This window comes from Erithacus rubecula (genome assembly GCF_903797595.1).
Source record: "Erithacus rubecula genome assembly, chromosome: 2".
Lineage (NCBI taxonomy): Eukaryota > Metazoa > Chordata > Aves > Passeriformes > Muscicapidae > Erithacus > Erithacus rubecula.
Genome location: NC_136685.1, coordinates 43,448,110 through 43,465,401, shown reverse-complemented (window position 1 = coordinate 43,465,401; position 17,292 = coordinate 43,448,110). Strand labels below are relative to the sequence as shown.

The window sequence follows — 17,292 nt, the reverse complement described above, 5'->3', positions numbered from 1 at the left end:
AAGAAGAAGGAAAGCCATATATGAGGAAGAATAATGCTGGTAACCCTAGGAGGTAGCTTTTTCAACCAACACTATGGCATCAGCATGGCATGGATGTTTCCCATTGTGAATGGCATTGACCATACTTCTCTTTTTGGAAGACAGGACAAACAAAAATATTGGGAATTCATGGTTTCACTATGACAGAAAAATCATATATATATATATATAAATATATATATATATGATATATATAAAAATAATATATATCTCAGATATGTATTTCAAGGTCAGGTTATGATTGTTAATCTTTTGCATACCACAGGCTTTGAAATTCCACCTTTTGTACCTTTTGCATCTGATTCATCTCCAACCCCCATCAGTCCTGTCTTGAGCATTTTTAGCTGTGCTTCATCGCTACCCCAACTCATAGACTTTGAATAAATCACTGATGTGACACCATTTATTTTTTTGTCATATGGTAATACACACCCACTAGAGTTCTTACAGTCATCAGTGTTGCTGTTCCAAGTATTGTACAGGACTTCCACTCAACTGATTATAAACAAAATTAACAGATACCCTCTTAGGGCTAAGTCTGACAAACCCCATTACTACTAGTGCAGTGTGAGGAAGAAAATGCTGCTAATCTTTCTGCTCAGGGTATGGAGAGGCTGGATCCAGTTGCACAAGGAGGCTTGCTGAATGTCTGCCAGAAGGGCATTTTTCTGAATGATCTGACAGGCCAGGATAAGTTACATCTTCCTTATTCCAGATAGGCGCAAGAGCTAAGGAAAGGGAAAATGTGTTAGGTATTTCCCTTGCTGCTCACTTTACATAAACTGCTCTCTGTTTTGTAGTACTTCAGCAGCTTAATTAAAGAAAGGAGGAATAAGGGAGGGCATTCTGTTATATTTGTATGCAGTGTTATCATCGAAACATGAGTAAATGTAGAGACTGAGGAAACATTTCATTTGTGTTAGTAAGTTGTATGCTCACTTCTACTTGGTAGAGAAGAATGCTAGAGACTGCAGCCAAGTGCAAAGAGGCTGGGAAAGGAATAGATACCAAATAAAATGTACTTCTTCTCCCTTGGTAAATTTTTAATTACATGCCACCATGCTGCAAAGTACAGGTCATGACTTAATTGGTAGCAAGAAAGAGACCTTGTGGAAAGCTTTAAAGGAGAAATGTCCATGGCCTGGCAGTCTGTAATACTGTTTTTATATATCTGTACAAAGATGAAATAAGTATGCAAAAAATACCATTGAAGACTAAAGTAATTTTCTTTCATATTTTAATACACGTATTTTTGCTTATTCTACAAATTAAGTAATTTTCCTGCCTTATATGTTCTCTTTCACAGACACTCAACTTTCCAATATGATTTTCAATTTCTTGAATGTTTGTAGGTAAGTTACATGGAAAATATCTGCAATAAAAGCAAAATTATCTATCAACATGGAGTATGACAGAAAGAAGCCAAACTAAGAATAAAAGAAAAATTGTAATAAATTCAGAAACACTTTTTATTTATTTTCCCCTTTAGATTTGGAACAGTAATGGAATTGGTCACTCTAGTCCTTGATTTAGTGATATTAGGATGATGCTTTAGTTTTCAAAAGAATTTTGTAAGAAAGGAATATGTTCTCATGATATTTTGTGGTTGACTTTAGAATGATTCATTAATGTACAAATGGAACTCCCCCAAACCAGCTTCCACTGCAAAAGCCTTATATTAGCTAAAACCAAAATCACACAGATACATTTGAAAAAATAACTTTCCTTCTGCTGTAAACAATTCATGTCTAGAAATCGACCTCCATCAGGCTCATTTCAGTGAGACACCTGCATTCAATTTACAATATTTCTTGGCATCTGAAATGATGTGATGGATACAAAACAAACAAGTGTTATACCCAGATAGCTGATGGTTGCTCAGGATTGCCCATTCAATTGACACAGAGAACACTCACAAAGGACAGCCAATTGAAAGCCTGTAATATCATAAGGGAAAATAAAGGGAAATAGGCTACCTGTTCTTATTTAGATAGGATAGCCTTTGGCAGAGAGATGAATAACATTTATTGTAGACTAAAAACTGGGAAGAGGACTGACTGCCAGAGAAGAAGTCTAAACAGACAAGTAGAGCCCATAAACATCATGACTATTAAAACAAAAATTTCATAACTTAAGAAACATTTATTCTAGATGGCCTCAGTATGACACAACCCTAACATAACCTCCCTTATCTAATGAATTATAAGAGCAGTCCATCAGCAGACAGTAAACACATGGTTTGGATACAACCACTAGCTTAGGAAACTTCTAAAGCACCAAGTGTCAGAAGCTGGACACAGTTCTGCTTTTAGTATTCCTTCCCTACAGATCCATCATTGCACTGCTTCAGATGCAAGATCACAGAAATATTGATCTGGCCTGTGATGCTTCATCTCATATAGTGTAAGAAGATGTCAGAAAGAAAGGCTTTGACTTTTCAGTACAGAGTGCAAAGGAGTAAGATACTCCCTTGCTTCCTCCTAATGCCACATCTGGTGTTTTATCAGTCAAAGAATCAGGTCACAGAGAATCTATGCTGTGAGAATGAGATAAAAACACAAAGAGGACCTAGAAGACATAGAAGGCAAAGAGGAAAAAATAGAGAACAATAAAATATATTTTAAAAGCGACTGTGTCAAACAAAACCAAAAAGAAGCAAAATTCAGTCTAAAGTTGCACTGTCTAGTGCTAGTTTTCTACCAAGGGATGTCTATTGTCTTTAAATGATAGAAGAGGAATACTGAGAAACTGAGAACTGGGGAAACACTGAGAAACAAAGGGAAGAAATGGGAGCTGAAAGAAGCAGTGCATAGAATAAAAATGTGTACTTTTATCTATAAATGACCTTCAGGAATGGAGAGACAATCAAGTCATGGGAGTGTTTCAGACAGGTCTGACAAAAGCTATTTTATGAAATAGAGGAATCCACAAATTAACTACATTTAACACTGCATAACAGGAAAAGAGATCACTAACATTTCTGATATTTCAGTCTGAATCTGAGCCCCTACCAGTTCATACAGTAATGAGCTGTGAACTTCATCACATCAAAAGAAGATGTAAAAAGATCACCTCCAAGTACCACATTAAATAAGCTATATAGGTTTATATTAATATTTTGACTGACTTAACCTTCTTCTGAAAAAGAAAATGTTATGCTTACTGGTCCTACATATTCATATGAGGTCTCATTTTCTGTCATAATTTTCCACTCAGTTCTCATACTAGAAAATGATAATTTCCTGCTATTTCTTAGGGATTTGTAAGTAAGCCACCTCAAATGAGTATGTCCTCTTAGTCCTGTTCCCAAAAGAAATTGCAGACAGGCATTGATCTGGACTGCCCATCTGCTTGCTCTAGATGACTTGTATACCAATTGGTGAGTATGAATGAAATCTGATACAGAGACAGAATTTTCAAGATACTCATTTCCTACAGGTTTCATGAACAAAGGTAAGTGAAAAGTTTCAATATAACCTCACCCCCTATTAATTACCACAAAATACTTGTGTTTGTACATATGCATGTGTATAACTGAAGGAAAAGCTCAACCAGTAGCAGCTTAACTAGAATTTCTATTTTATTAGAAAGCTGAGTATCCAAACAAGAAACAAAAACTGCCAAGAAAAATAACTTCCTTGCTTCATGGAATTTTTTGGCTGAAGTAGATCAACCTGTTTGTTAGTTTGGTCAAGAAACTTCTGTGTGTCAGGTTTTTGTCCAAGAAGTTCTTATTTAAATGAAAAAGAGTTGTGACAGAAAATTTGATTTTCCACCAAACTAAGTTGAGTGGTCATGGCTCACATATCTTAAATATATCTAGGTTTTCAACTGCTGAAAATAAATGCTCCTAGCATTTTTGATACAGACTCTGAATTTTTAAGAGGAAAGTTAGAGAAAGGGTTAAGACAAAAAAACCTGTGACTGAAATGTCATCTATCCTGCACACCCAACTTTGCTATTGCAAGAAACCACATCCCACAAATCCTTTCCATAAATGAAACAAGCCCCACTTTAAATTTGTTACTTTTCTACTGTTTACTCTTTCCCTTCTAGAACTTCGTTGTCTGATTCTTAGAAATTCCCTATTAATTTCAAGATTAAATTTATTCACAGTGATTAGATCCATTTGTTCTGCTGCCAAAACTGGCCTTTAGTTTAATAGCTTCCCTCCATTCTCAGTGGTTATCTTTCTGTTGTATTTATGGAGAAAAATCTTATCTTCTCTCAGCCTTCATTTTTGCTAGGATAAACAAGACGATCTGTTTCATTTGCTTTTGTAAAATGTGTCCTCTATTTCACCCCAACATGCTGTATATCATCTTTGCCCCTATTCCAGGCTGGATTTATCTTACCTGAACACAAATCTTCAAATTATACTTAATAATGCAGGTAAGGCCTTACCAGAACCACATAGGGGCATCGATTTCCCCTCTATCTAAAAACTCATTGAATGACTCACAGTAAGAAATAATGACTTTCCTGCCCATCACAGTTGTGATATGTTGGCAGTTTACAATCATCCTGTGGTTAGCTCCATACCCAGTTCTTTCTCTTCCTCTGTTGCTTCCAAGTAATAAGCTCAAAGCCCACAGGAGAATTTTATATTATTATGCATAACCTTAAGACTTGTGTTATTGATGCTTATCTCCTCTCTACTTCTCTAATCCTTAGAACTGTGAGTTCTTCCTGCAAGGTATTCCATTTATTTTCATATCAGTTTTATCTGACAGCACTGCAATGTCCTGGATTTAATAACACCTCCTTATGTTTTCTACTGACATCATTGCTAAAAGTGTCAAGTAGTATGGAGCTGAACAAGAAGAATTTTCATCAATAACCTGCCTCTAAGACAGCAGTTCAACATTACCCTTTGTAGTCTCTCCATTACCTCAGTCCTTATCTTGTCTTCCTGTACAAATTGCCATCTCCCCCAGCTGATAACTCCATAAATGACACTGACTTCCCTTGCCTATCTTATTTCATTATCATTGTAAAGATCAGGAGAGCTAGAGCAATTTTGATATTTCCAACTTCTGGTGGCAAGCAAAACCTGTACTTTTTGTGTTCCCCTTCTTATATTGCACTATCTTTCATTAAAAGGTTGTTAAAATATTTAAGTGTGCAAAATTCAGCAGAAGAAGGCATCTTTGTGGTTTTTTGATTTGTGAATTCTGCCTGCTCCTTTTAACAGAGTTTTGGTATCTTTACTGGGAAAGAGATTCTCCTGTCAAGATCTGAGGAGCAGCTTGGCCTTAAGTGTTGGAACTAACCCCATTTCCCATCTCCATATGCAGGCAAACACCTCTCACAACAAAAATGCTTTTTTGCATTATCTCTGCATTTTTTCCCAAGTAGAGTAGGCAGCCCATTTAAAGGAAGTAATTTTTCCACTACAAAATGCAGCTCTCTGAAATCACCACAGCTAAAATAGCACTAAACTAGCTAGCCATGCCTTCTCTGTTGCCACCTCCATCAACCAATTGCAGAGTGTGACAAGGTCCAGGACAGTCGAGAGGGAATACAGGATAAAGAACTGTTTTCTTCTGCCTTTTTCTGTTCATCAGCTTCCATCTCTAATACACAAAGACAAAGCAATTTCTAGCACCAATACAGGATCTTCTACCAATATCTCAGCAAATAACTGCTAACAAAGGAATAATTAAAAAGGAAATTGAGAAATCATTTACATATAGATAACAATGGCCTTTAAATACTTTAGGCAACCATTCAAAAATCAATTGCAAATTGTGACTGGATTTGTTTCTGACTGGCCCATGCAGGGCCAGAATTGTGCCCACTCTGACCTATTCTGGCCCCTAAAAATATGCTGGCATTTTGTCTTTTGCTTTGGAGGTAAAAGACACTGAATCTATAAGTATGGCTTTCCTCAAAGTGTATTTTATCCATAACAAATGTTATTTTATCTATTTTTCTTATATCTAATGTAAGATATTTACCATTTGAATCAAAATTCAGCAGGCTTTCATCAATATATACCTCTCAAAAGTATAAATACCACTGTAACCCGGTTCACATATTACCAGCTGAGGCCATTTCTCCTCCAAAGACTGCCCAGATCACAGCACATGTGCCAGTGTACCTATGATGCTCCCAAAACAGGAACAGCAAACACCTATGGTCTGCAGAGTTGGACCCCTTTTCTACTGATGATGGAAGCCTCCAAAAGAACAGGAACCCCAGAAAATAAAAATTATCAAAAGCTGCTGATTGGTCATGTGGAGGTTGAAATGACAACAGCTCATCATCTATTGTGTTGTGAAAGTTTTGTCAGGAACAGCTCCTGGCTCTGTGCATGGAAAGATGCTCCTTCTCTATGTCTTTCTCAGCCTGTACAGCCTGGGCCACCCTGCTCACAGCAGATGGCAGATGTGGCCGATGCTATAGCTGAGTGGCTTCATACTTTGCTGCTTATGACCAATGAATCACAGATCATAAGAAAATGTGAACAATGCCATACAGTTATTAGTAATAAATGTTTTGATTTCAACACTAGCCATTCCCTACACTGAAAAAAAAGAGCTTGGAAAGACAGCACCCCAAAGTTCGGTGTCAGAAGCTTTGCAGCTTTACCCTGTCCCCTTTAACCAGTACTTCACAATGTGCTTTTGTAACTCTGTGACTCTGGATGGGTGGGACAGGAAACTCAGCTTCACACGCTTTTTCACAGAGCTGCTACAAGGAGAACAACATCTTTCCTTTTTCCAGTGAGGACAGGAGAAGTAGCAAGCAACAACTAAGATGACTAATTGAAGAGCCCCTAACCTGCTAGAGACATCCAGCGTCAGTAATTTCATTCACATTAATTAGCATTTATCAAAATTATACCCAACCAAATTCGGAGTCCTAGACCAGGAAATAGTAGATATTATGGCAATAATTTGCTTCAACTATAACAATATTTGCTTTAATTTCAAGGGTTTTTTTCTTTGCAGACTGTACACACACACACACAAACAAAATCTGGAGACTTACCATGATCTCATGATGTACATTTTCCTTCCCATTAAGCTGATTGTTTCTACTTCCTGTCACAATGAGGTCAAGAGTTCTACCTTTCTGTGGTCATTTGCCAGGAAAAAAATCTTGTTTTAAAGGTGGATGGAATGTATCTTCACCAATCTTGAACAACAAATACATAAATAAATCAAGAATCACATAGCTAGAATTTAGCCAGGAAGTGTAATTGAACTTGCAAGATCACACTGGGACATTCTACTTGGAAGAGTTATTACTAACATAAGCAAAATGGAACTTGTGGTTTTTTGAATCCAAGAATTGTAAAAAGATTCTGGGTTTTCCACAGATAGCCAATTATCAACTATTAGCTGCAGTACTTATTTTTCTAGAGTATCTCCTTTATTGTCCGTTTTTGGTCTGTAGATGCTGTAGAATTCCTGTTAGACACACTCAAGGGCTTTGGGGATTGAGTGCACCAAACTAAAACAAGGGTGAAACTCCAACAAAATAAATGTTCCTCAAAGTAAAAATTGCAACCAACAAAAACACAGAAAGAACAAATAGCTCTCAAATAAGGATTTTATAAATTTTCTATGTAAGGAACTTTGCAATAGGTTCATATGCAAGAATGAGCTGCAATGCTTTAAGGCACATCAGATATCAAACACCAAATAAGAAAATAGAACTGAAGCTGTAACAAACATAATTATATTGGAACACATCTAAGTAGTCTCATTTGCTAATGAAAACAGAAAATGTTTAAAATTCTCTTTTGTTAGCTGACATGGTTTATTTACCACAGTGTTACATCTACTACGATTATACCTGCCCATTAGAACTGCTTGCACTTGGAAACAAACCCTCAGATAATCAAGATAAAATCACAAGGTCTGTGGGGAAAGGAATATGGGTAACATGCTCAAGCCAGAGGCAGGAATCCAGAAAACACTTGAGGCAAGGAGCTCTTGGCTTCTGGGTGTGTATCAGTTGCTGTAAGGCTGCTCTGCATAACCCACAGTGCGGGATTGGGAAGGAGGGGCAGGCCTGTACTGCAGGAACATTTGGGTTCTGTACGGGAAATCACAGTGCGTACACATCCAGCTGGGCTGTGCTCAGACAAATAATAGGCTATGGCCAAAGGGCAGGGAATGTTGTGTCACCAGGTCAAAATACTGATGCAGCGACCCTGAGGCCAGGCTGACCTCAGTAATTACTTCCATTATTACTGTTTAATATTCTGTACCCATAGGAATATTGATTCCCCAGTGGACTGCAAGATGCAATTACCAAATCCATCGTCATGAAAGGACAGTGTAAAGCTGGTGGGGGAGGAATCACTTTTTCTCCTTTTTCTTATTTTCTGAGCATCTAAACAGCATGAGACTTTTTATCTGTTGCTTGATTCACCGTAAGACTGCAATTTTTTTAAACAGTCTTACTTTTGGGTGTTGGATCCCAACTTTTTTACTATAGTGGCTGGATGCCAGGTGCCCACGAAGCTGCTTTATCACTCCACTTCTCAGCAAGGCAGGTGAGAGACAATATAACAGAATTCTCATAGAGTGAGATATGGACCAGGAGAGATTTCACCAGTTACTGTCACAGGCAAAACAGACCTGACTTGGGGAAAATTAATATATTGACATTCAAAATCAGAGTAGGGTAATGAAAAAACCCAAATCTTGAAACAACTTCTTCCCACCCCTTCCTTTTTCCTAGGGTCTACTCCATTCCTGATTATTTTACGTCCCCTTAAACGTGGGGCAAGGGCACAGGGACTGGGAGTTGCAATGAGTTAATCACATGTTGTCTTTGTCACTCCTTCCTCTTTGGTGGCAGGACTCCTCATGGTCTTCCCCTGCGTGGGGTTGCTCCCACAGGAGACAGTCCTCTACAAACTTCTCCAACCCAAGCCCTTTTCATAGACTGCAGTTCTTCTCAAGCTGCTCCAGCCTGGGTCTCCCACAAGGTCACAAGTCCTGCCAGCAAACCCATTTCAGTGTGTGTTCCTCTCTCCATGAGGCCATAGGTCCTGCTGGGAGCCTGCCCCAGCACGAGCTTCCCACAGGCTCCCAGCCTCTTTCAGGCATCCACCTGCTCTGGTGTGGGGTCCTCCAGGGGCTGCAGGTGGGTCTGTGCTCCACCATGGACCTCCATGGGCTGCAGGGGACATCCTGCCTCACCATGGTCTGCACAGGGGCTGTGGGGGAATCTCTGCTCTGGCACCTGGAGCACCTCCTCCCCCTCCTCCTCCACTGACCTTGGTGTCTGCAGGGCTGTTTTTTCTCACTTCTCTGTCTGGTTGTAATTGCTGTTGCACAGGTTTTTTTCTCCCTTCCTAAATCTGCTATCCCAGAGTCACTACACTGTCACTGGGGGACTCAGCACTGACCAGGAGTGGGCCCCCCTTGGAGCTGTAGGACATTGGCTCTGTCAGACGTGGGGGAAACTTATAGAAGCAAACAAGTCTCATGGATATATTCCCCTCTAGGCCTCTACATATAACTGACCAATAAACACAGTGACATTAGCCAACAAAATTCACATATAGCTAGAAATCAAGGCAAAAATCAACTATTCTTTATCTAAACAGAAGTTAGAAAAAAAATCTATTCATGTATGTATATCTGTAAAATTTTCATGTCAATTATCTATGTACCCACTCTGGATGAATCATACATGCTAAAATCATTTTGAGTCTTTCATATTGTTTCAGAACAAAATTTGAGATCCAGTGATGCTGCCAACATTCCATTGTTATTGCTAGCAATGTGGAAGCACTGATGGCAACAGCAGCACAACAGGAGCCTCTTGTACCAAAACCTCAACTTCTGTCTGTGGACTAAAAGTCACATTACAAAAGTACATAATTAAGCTTCTCAGCCTTCAGCCTCTGAAATCAAGAAGAAATACCCTGTGACAGGATACAGAGGAAAGCTGAGGCAGATTTTTAGACCTAAAGAAAAATGTGAGGATTTGAAATGCTCTGCTTTAATTATTAGCACAGGATTCCCAGCTATCTGAAATTTTTCTAAGTGTACTGCAAAGTACAAACTTTGTTTATATTCTCTTTAAAGTCTCTTCTCTCTTACTCTAAATATGACTAGTTCCTTATTCACTGCATTACAGAAAAATATTAGATGATAATTTTACTTACCTTTCATGCCTCCCAAATACTATTTCTAGTTGTCTCAAACAGCAGCAGATGGGGCTTTAACATGACATATGAAGCTCTGCAATCTTTCCAATGTTTCATTTCTTATGATGAGGAAATGATAGCCTACTGTTCTTGAGCTTCAGGCCTTCTATTTACGAAACCTCTATGGGTTTCATTTTTAAATTAGAACCAATCCACCTTAACACTGTAAATCCATGCAGGCTTTAATCAAAGTGTCTCATTATGGATTTCACCTACTTGGCCAAGATGGCTATGCTGTAAATTCAACCTACTTGTTGGTTTACTATGTCCTTCTGCAGTGGGGTGAAGTTGCAAACACATATATTCATCTTCTTAGGTTTTAATATATATCGAAATTCAAGATCAACCCCTGGATGTTTATGCATGATGTGAATCATTGCTCAAGACAAAGTGAATCTTTCCTCTGGGTCCAAAACATTCTGATAAACTTCAAAGTAAACATTAAAAAGCTGAAGAGATACTCAGAAGCACATTTAGAAATGTTTATTTGCTCAAATATACATTCTTGTTTGGGGAAAGATTTCTGAACATGGAGGTTGCTGCCTGGTGTAGCATCATGTTTATGGTAGGATATTATTGAAGGCTTCATCAGAAGGTTCAAGAACAGAACATAGAATAAAATACTCATGAGAGATATTTCTTCCAAATCTTGGAAAGTTAACATTAGTTTTTTTTCCTACTGAAACATGAAGATTTTTATGATACACATTTTTATTTTAAAAAAAGTAACAGGCAGTGTACTTACTACTTTAAAAACACCTGCTTCTTTTGACAACTAATCCATTTTCATATATTTGAAGAGTTCCATTTCCCTCAGCCTGAAACCTGTTGACTCTTCCAAGCTTTCCATTATCACATTTGGCAATGACTGTCACTGTTACTTTGTATTTTTTGGAGAAATTCCAAATTAAATGAAGGTGTAATTAAAGTTGCACAAAGACTCAAGCCATCTTTAGGCTCCTCTACCAAGAACAGCTGTTAAGTTCTTTTTAAATAAAAATTTTAATTACAAATGCCCACAGCTTAGGTCAGAAAAATAAATATTCCAAAAACAATGGTAGGTATGAACTCTTGAGATGACATTGTAGTACTTTTTGGTCAAATGGTAATTAGAAGATTGAAAATATGAACTAGTGCTCTTCCTTCTGGATATACCAGTAATGTCACTGTGCAATCAGCTAGATCTGACTCTTTTGCATTTACACTTAAGTAGAAAAGCATTCACATTATTTCTACACTGAAACCAAGGATTCTGAGAAAGATGCAGAAAGGCCTGGAAGGTAACCCAGTTGCTGAGAATGCAAATTTCAACACTCAGTTTCTCTGATTTAGACCTTCCTGACCTGAGGTGTTTTGAGGAAGCTAAAAGAGTGCTTGAGCAATAGACAGATAGCAAGTTTTCCATATTGGCTAACCTATAATGCTGGATAAAGTACTTTTTTTTCCTTATTCTTCTGCATGAATTCTGTCCCAGATGGAAAGAAAGCTGGCTAAAATTTCAGCTAAAAGCAAGACCTCCAGCAACAGCACATCTGTACATTTATTTCTGCCTAGATAGCTGGATTGTGAGAGCAATTCCAGAATATGCCCTTTGATGCTTTTGAAAGAGTATTATTGTATTGTTGCTGTAGAGGTTTCATTACTATTTGGCTGGAGTTTTTTCTTTATAAAACCAAGCAAATTTCCTTGTACAGAAGACCCATGATAAAAATGAAAGTTAGATTCACAGAGATAGCATGATCATACAGCAATAAAAAGTGAAGTCTGTTGGGATGAGGGCAAAAGCTTAGTGAACTAGGCAATTAGACATCCTTTTACATAGCTCTGTAACACCCATGAAAACAGGAGAATGGCCCTAGGAGATTTCTTAAAGTACATATTTTTAGTTTTAAAAGGTTTTCTATTTAAAGCCTCTCCAAGGGTACACAGGAGTGTTCATAACACCCTCTACTATTCCTATTTTGAGAACTGCTCTGTGCTGCTCCAGGACTGAGAACACAACAGTTCAAGTGTGTGAAGATGACCTCAATTAGTGCCATTTTTCCCTGCTTCTGAAGTGGTTTATCTGCCCCTTTCCACTTCCTGACATTCACAGCATTGTCCTTGAGACTGCTGAGTCCCCTAGACAGAAATACACTTCCAAGCTTCTTCTTACAAGTCCTCTCAACTTGCACAATCTTAATCTTTCAAGCTGAAATCTTTGGGCAGAAAACCTGTATGCTTCTGTGGGCCATGGTAAAATACAGTCACATCTCTGGATTTAAAGAGAGGAAGGGGACAGCCCTCAGGACAGGCAGCTGCCCTAGTGAGTAACAAAGCAACACATTGCTTAATACACATTTTAATGTCAGTTTGTTAGTTGTTTTTCTTAACTACATAATAAAGCATTGCACTTTTTTCTCAGATTAAATAAAAATGAAAAAATGTATAGCAACCATAGAGTGATATTTATAGAATACATCCAGTTGATGACTCTAGCATCCATATGTATGTGCAACAGGAAACGTTGAAAGGGAGTCTTGCACAATCCAAAGCAAACTGATTGCAAATCACTGTTTTCAAACCAAAAACCATCTGTACCTGACTTTGTTTTTTCCAGGAGAGCAATTTCACAGGTCCAGAGGTTAAGCAGTATAGCACATTGATCCACAGAGGCGTGTGCCCAGCCAAGGATTGGCTTGCTGCCACTGAATTGCTCGGAAGTTACGTTGCCTAAGATGAACCAAAAAAGGAGAAAACAAGCAGATGTCAGTATCACAGGGATTTCCACATGTCTATCATCCCAGGGCTTGTGGTAATTCAGTTTATTTATAGCATAGGGTTGTGGTTTTTGCTTGCAGGGAACCCCAGGCCAGGAAAAGACTTCAAGTTCCATAAGCTTTGGTGCACCCCAGAGTATTCTGCAAGGAAAAGAACAAGTGCACCAGCCATTTGGTGTAGACATATCTCTTCCATCCTTGTTTAACAAATATTCTTTATGAGGTTCAAGCTCAAAAGACCCATATCAAGAAACATAAAACCAGACAAAACACAAGAAAACTAGGAGAGGAATGTGAAGAGAAGCTTAATTGTTCACAGCACCAAATCCTGTTGGTATCATCTTCATCCCTTCACCTTCACTCTCAGATCAATGAAAAGCAGCACAGACTACTCAAAGATAAATTTTACTTATAGGTATAGCAGGACAGAGAGCAGATTGAAGAGTTGATTTTCTTTTCAGGTAGCTTAGTATCAGAAAAGTCAGTCTTCATAATTTGAAAATTACTGTGAAAGGAGGAAAAAAACAACACTACAAATGTTTCAATGGTATCAGTCATGAGAAATCCTTAAAGAACCTTTTAAGCTTTTGTTTTCTTGGCTGTATTGCCATCTAAATGAGAGCTGTACATGAAAAATCATGTAGAGTGAATCTGAAAAATTTAGAGCTGCACAGTTAAGAATTAGCCATGGGGTTTCCAAGCTTCTTCCTCCTCACCCTTCTAGAAGTACTGCTGGTATTATTCAGCAATCTGTAGTAGTCTCACTTAAATCAGATCCTGCTGATTAAGAAAAAGGAAGTCTGGAACATCAAATAATTTATGAATTTTTATTTACAACTGTGAAAAGTTCAAAATGGTAGGAAGTTAAATATAGTTCTGTGGAAAAAGAAATCCAATACATTAATTAAAAGACATTCAGAAAAAAATTAACATTTTTTGTTTTCCAACTCCCTTTACCTAGAAGATGTGCTTGCTCATTATATTACTGAACTACATCAGTAAATGTCCCTTCTCTGCTATTATTTCCTCTGGTGCCTGACCAAGCTACCTAGAACAGAAGCTAGACAGTGTTAAAGAAATAAAGAATGTATTTATTTGAAGGATATACCTTGGACAGGAGCCCAGACATGGCTCCACCCAAGAAGTACCCAAGATGGACTCTGAGCCATGAGTTTTCACACTTTTATAAGTTTTGGTCCATTTACATGTTGGGGTTAGTTGTCCAATTACTTCTCCAGGTTATGAAGTCCCATCCTCCAGATTGCTCTCTTCAATTCGCTGCTGCTTACACTTTTTGGACCTGAAGCTGCAACAGTGTCCTTGGTTCTCAGGCTGGAAACTAAACTGTGAAGAGAATTTGCTAACACTTTATATGAACTTCAGAGTTGTATACTAATGCAGAACAGAATCTGGAAAATATGAAAGCTAAAGCTTAAGGCATTACCTCCAGGGTGACTTTGTTGTGTATGACCCTGAAAAAGTGCAAAACTGTGACATTAACAATATGTGACAACCAATTCCACATGTTCAGTTAGGTCTTTGTAGAACATTCATCACCTAACTAACTAGAAGGATAAATAAAAGTCCCAGAAATGCAGTCAGCACGTGGTCTTGCAGAAGTATAGCAACAATTCAAGCCCTGGTCTTGGCCTGTCTTGAAAAGAGCAAACATAACTGTCATAGGTTTTCTCACATGTGGATATCTTATGTTTATCTTTCTTAATATACTGTCTGGTCACAAGCAGCAGCTGCTCCCAACCTCCTCTGGATCCTCTAAATTCACATAATGTATTATGTAAAACCCTCACTGGTCCTGTGTGTGAATATATCCATCCTCACCAATGTGAGAATTGTCATGGTTTTCCACCTCTGCAAGCTGAGGTGGAAACTGAGCACTGTGGACCTGTGCCATGAAAAAAACCACCCAGGAAACAGCAGCCAGCTCTGCAAAGATTTAAATTCCATATAATGACCTAAGAGTGGATCTGGCGTCAGAACACGGTGTTTAGTCACTAGCAAAGAACAACTAAATTAAATATCACCAAAATACTACTTTTTTACTGGTAAGACTTACACTGTGGCTTCATTTATATCATCATAGAGTAAGACATACTATACAAATTTTTCATTGTGCCTATAACTTTTTTTTTTTCTAATTATCTAAAGTTTGGGAAAAAAGTCTAAAATTCTGATACTCAATATCAACATATTTTTAAAGCCTTTTTGGCTTTCCACTTGCAAGATTTGAAGATAAACTCACATAACACAAGGACTCTAGCACTAATTAAAAGTAATACTCATTGACCGGTGTCCCAAATTGCTGTGACATCAGAACTTGTTCAGTAGAATAGTTAAACAATGAGCTTATTTTTCTAAAAAAAAAAAAACATCATCATGTTTAAGAGAGAATTGTCTACCTTTGCAGTGAGTCATTTGTTAGGTTGGTAACACCCCAGACAAGAATCCAGTACTGCAATCAGCAGAAGTGGTGCTCATTTTCAAAAACTTTGGTTTCTTGACCAGGAGTGCCACAAAGAAAATGACATACATAGATCACTAGGTGTATAATTACTGAAGTTAATCTTCCAATATAAATAAGCACTTGGTATAAGGGTATAACCATGGAAATTTTTTTAATTGTTCTCCATGTAAGAATCTAGCAAACAAATTCAAGGTTCTGTTTTTCTGCTGGTTTTGCTATTTCCTGGTGTGTAATGCACCTTTTTTGTCCCTTCAGTGTCAAATAATGATGCACAATTGTCCTGGTTTGGGAAGTCACCCCAGGACAACAGTGTACTGCAGACTTCCTCTTTTCACTGTGTGTCCTAACATCTGCCTTGGCAGGATCTCCAGTGCATCCCAGGTGTCTCAAATTCTATTCAAAGAAAGGATGGAGAAAAGAAAATGTTATTTGCCTTAGTCATTGAAATCTTAGTAAAATTTAAATGTGCTGAGAAGGACCCCTTGCAGCTTCATAGGTCTATGCTGAATTAGAATTCATTCTTTACCATAAAGTCTATGAGACACCCCTGAAAAATGTTCACCTAATTTGAACATCATGTTGGATCAGCCCGGTCAGATTTCTTTCCTTTTTCTGATACAGTTCTCTGCACTCTGTTCTTCCCTTATTCTTCTGAACACACTATCTGTTTCACTGCTCTTAATGATGGGATGCAGAGTTTGTAAAAATTTAAATCAAAGCCCTTTATAGAAGAATTAAATTCAACTTGATTGAGGTAAATAACTGACCAAATTCTGGGCTGACTTCATCATAGCAGATAGAAGAGGTTATTGATTGTGTTTTTAAATAACCTTATGGAGAACTTTCATTGAAATATCTCCACTTTCAAGATCCTCACCCTTTTTTCTGGCTATTCCTGCTCTGAGTCCTAAACATCTCAGTCAAGACTACTGCACTTTGCAAAAGAGGTGTGTGACTACAAGACTAGAGACCTTTTTAAAAAAAAAGACAATGACACATTAAGACTTCTCCCTGTTGTGCTTGTTTTGGGAGTCATATTTTAAAGAGATTACCCAAGTCTTCTAAGTACTACTTATGACTATAAAAAATGTTAATACCCAGTATATTAGCAGCAAATCAAGTAACTGGATATTTGTGTGATGGTTTTTTGCTGCAGGTTTTGGGTCTTTTCATCTTGTTCTGCTCAGGCTTACTGGGCCTTAATAAATCCTTTTTTGGTTATAAAGCAGCACTAACACACCAACATATATCTTACCTACTTTCTTCCAAGCCAAATCTCAAAGTGGAACAGAAAATGGTTTTAACATAATGTAATTTATTGGTTTGCAGGGCCTTCAGTCAATGTAACTCACATCTCTGATCTCTGATCATCCCAAGCAGTCTGCTGGGGGGGGGGGGGGGTGCAGCACTGACTCAGTCTCAGTTTCAGATAGTCTGTGTGCTGAGCTGTCACACTGGCTCACAGCTTACAGTGTGGAGGGATTCATAACACAGGTACTCCTCCAATTTTGAGTGTTGATTAAATGATAATGTGTTTAAGAAACAATGACATACATTTTGTGTTTATAGCACATGCTACATACATGTAAGGTAGGTCTCAAGTAGGTTGCCAGTAAATTGGCTTTCCTGTTCCAGTTCTTGAAAGACAGTCTGTGCAGTATATTAAAAAAACCACAGAACAAACAAAACACATTAGAGACTGTTGTTAAGGAAACACTGTTGCCTCTGCTTCTAAATTCACTGCCAAATAAACTGTAATCAGATTAGTAAATATTTATATAGGCTTTAGTTAAAGTTCAAGAATATATATTCATATCCATGTATTAGTCCAG

General features: G+C 37.9%; 1 long non-coding RNA gene across 1 annotated transcript in view; it reads left to right on the top strand.

Annotated features, from left to right (window-relative positions):
- The window catches only part of LOC306798612, a 40,826-nt gene extending 23,882 nt beyond the window's left edge, over positions 1-16,944 (top strand). The window contains exon 3 of the long non-coding RNA XR_013773413.1: positions 16,790-16,944. This is a non-coding gene — a long non-coding RNA (uncharacterized lncRNA). The remainder of the gene's footprint in view (positions 1-16,789) is intronic.
- The last annotated feature ends 348 nt before the right edge of the window (positions 16,945-17,292 follow it).